The following is a 3,247-nucleotide window of genomic DNA, read 5'->3' on the forward strand; positions in this document are numbered from 1 at the left end:
CATGCATGTGGCTATCATTCTTTTACCAAACCTGAGTTCCAGGGCATGAAGATATATTGCAAGAAACTGTCAACAATCCTTTGGAATCTTGATATTCTCATTGATGCTCTAGAGTTCACACACAGATAAGAACATGCAGAGCTTCTCAAATCACAAATTTAGCACTGGTCTGTCATCACTATGAATCATGTTGGCCCTAGTGAGTTTCATCATTTAACTCCATGATGAATGATATGTGAGTACATATTTTTAAAGGACATGTTGGCCCTAGTGAGTTTCATCTTTAACTCAATGATGAATGGTATGAGAGTACATAGTTGCAAAGTTATGGCAATGAAATGACACTTGGTGCCAATAACTTAGTCTACTGAACTGGCCAAACAAGCAATTCCACTAGAATTATAGTATCAGTCTCCTAAATGTCAACCTGATGATTCTCGGTGAGGATTGAGATTACTTTATGTTACATATACATTTTTCTGTACTTTAATTGTAGTCCTGGATATGGTGTAATATGGCCACTACTTAAGTTTAGCCACAAGGGTTAGCAATTCTTTCGGTCTTCCTCAGAAAAGCTTAATTTTGCAGTGGGAAACAGTAATGCAAGACTCACAGCTGAACAAATGGAAGAGAATAAGAGAATATAGAGTGCCCAGTTCTAAATGGGACATGCATATAGCACAGGCCCAGGGAACATAGTGGAAGAGCAGGTAGAAAGGATGTAGGTAGGAGTCAGAGGTTGTAGAAGAGTAGAAACACTCTTTTCTGGACATGTCGGTTCATGAGATGCGCACTTGTAAACTCAATGCAACTGTGGCTATCTGCACATGTTCAGGACAGAAGTGAATGTATCACTACTTCCTCAAGCAAGATGGAGGACATAGAATGCCCTGACATTCACTAAGGAACTGTGGCCATTTAATGAGTAATGGCAGAGTCATTTTCTTCAGTGCTGTTGCTGCTAATACACAGCTTGGATTCTAGCAAAAAAAAATCCCATCCCTAACCATGCATGAACAAGCAACTATAATCAAACCTAGTGGGTCACCAAACAAACCCAACAAAACACAGCTAACTTTAGTGAGTTCTAGTTTTGAAGAAAAGCTTAGGGAGGAGGAGGTTAGTGGAGGGAGGCAGTGAAAATGCCCAAAATATACATACCAATTTGTTTAAAAAAAATGAACAATATTTCTGTAAAACTTATTTTGAAGGTTAAAAAACACCCTCAAATATGGAATATTCATATTTTCATTCACAAAAGCTCTTTACACTGAAGCAATTCACAAAGCTCAATATGTATAGACATCCTATTGTGAAAATTTGAAATTGTTGATTTTCTTATATCAGCCTTGTTTTCTGTATATAGTAGAATCCACAATCCAGGTTTGGCCATCCATAGCATCTACTGTAACATTCAATCAGAGTCTAATAGTCTGAAGGGCTAAAGAAGACAGTGAGCCAGGGACAGCAGCTTTCAGTTCCTAGAGCTTAAGCTAAAGCGAGAGCATTTCAGGGCCAGCCTCTGTACAGTGTTTCTGCGGCTAATGATGCAGTCTCTCTTGTCTCTTCTCAAAGGATGCAAACAGAAGGAAAAGTTTTAAACCCACAAGGAGCTCAGAGGAAAGCAAAGCAGCCTGTTAATGGCCTTCCAGGATCTTTTTATGGTCTTTTAATGTAATACATGGTATTTCCTAAAGGAAGCACCTAAATTATGGAGCTGTGAAAACTGAGCTCATGTTTCAACAGAAAAACATATTTTTTTCTTATTGATTTTCAATGGCAAAAATGTAAAATATCTGTTCATAATAAGTGTTTAAATTACCATGCAGATTGATAGATTGGTGACTCATCCATTATAAGTGGTAAAAATGGTAAGATAGGATAGAGAAGGTATGGTTAATCATAACTGTCATTAACTTGTTCAATGTGCTTTATTAAAGATTGTATTCATTTTACAGAAGTTGTTAAAAAATAGCATCTATTACCTAACTATCAGATCAGGAAGATACAATCAACCAGCTTTGCATGTAGACTGCATAAGTGATTTCTATTAAATTATCTTGAAAAATGAGAAGCTTAGCCTTAAAATACTACTATCATAACCACCAGTTAAGTCCTTCAATATCATTAGGACAAACTTCTTGATAATTGCAAGGATGACCTTTTGGTTAGACTTGGCCCCCAGTGGTGACACAGGTCAAGACCCCACCATGGTCCTGAGTAGCATTACCAGCTAGTCACAGCAGCCTGTTCCTTACTATCCTTGAGTCTACAGTCCTGTCTCTCTTCATGGTGGTCTATGTCTTTCTATTTTCTTTCTCTTCCATTTCTCCCTCACTTACTTGCTCTGCTCCATTGTACCCAGTCTCTCTGTATTCAAGTTCAACTCACAAGTACCATGTCATGTGGCAGGGGTCATCTTATGGATGTTCTGATTTCACTGTGCTTCCATGGACTTGGTACATTTGAGGTTACCTCCCTGTTCAGGTCCTATTGAGCTGGTTTGTTGATCATCTGAGGATCACTCCTTGTCTGGCCTGCACTAATGCATGACTCTTTGCTAGGGTTCTTTTTGTGGGACTCCCTCCTGCTCAGCATTCATGGTGGTCCCAGGCAGGGTTCTACTGGTCTTAAGTTTGCTCCCAGGACTAGGAGCCTATCCAGGCATGCCTGACATTAGACTGGTGGTTTATCAAGCTCATTTTATTCCAGAGATTGTCTGGCTACTCATCATCCAGGTGTTCACAGCTCAGAATACTGAACATAGACATAAATGCTCTCCTCTCTGCCACCTGTGGATGCACAGATGATATAGCAGCCACACCTGCAAAGTAGGGGCCTAATGATCCCTAATTTTTTACCTAAGAAAACCTACTTGCAATCACCTTGCTGTGGCTTCTCTGTTAGCTGAGATTAAAGTTCAGCAAACTCTAGGCTCTACTCTAAGCTACTCTTTTGTCCGGGCCATTGTTATTTTCATATTCCTTATTCCCTAAGCATTTATACTTCACCTGACATGACACTGAGACAAAGACTGATTTCTAAACTATTTAATTAGAAACATAATTATAGCTACTGTGAGCACTTAATATTAGTGAAAAATAACACAGGGAACATGATTTCAGTCCTACCTGTAGCCTTAGATTATTCAGATCCAGCAATACCTCTCCTGGGCATATATCCAGAAGATGTTCCAACCGGTAAGAAGGACACATGCTCCACTATGTTCATAGCAGCCTTATTTATA

General features: G+C 39.1%; 1 non-coding gene across 1 annotated transcript; it reads right to left on the reverse strand.

Annotated features, from left to right (window-relative positions):
• Positions 1-2,714: 2,714 nt before the first annotated feature.
• Positions 2,715-2,842, reverse strand: LOC115029322. The gene has a single exon (XR_003834891.1). It is a non-coding gene; the product is annotated as a small nucleolar RNA SNORA17 (small nucleolar RNA).
• Positions 2,843-3,247: the final 405 nt, after the last annotated feature.

This window comes from Mus caroli, chromosome 14 (genome assembly GCF_900094665.2).
Source record: "Mus caroli chromosome 14, CAROLI_EIJ_v1.1, whole genome shotgun sequence".
Lineage (NCBI taxonomy): Eukaryota > Metazoa > Chordata > Mammalia > Rodentia > Muridae > Mus > Mus caroli.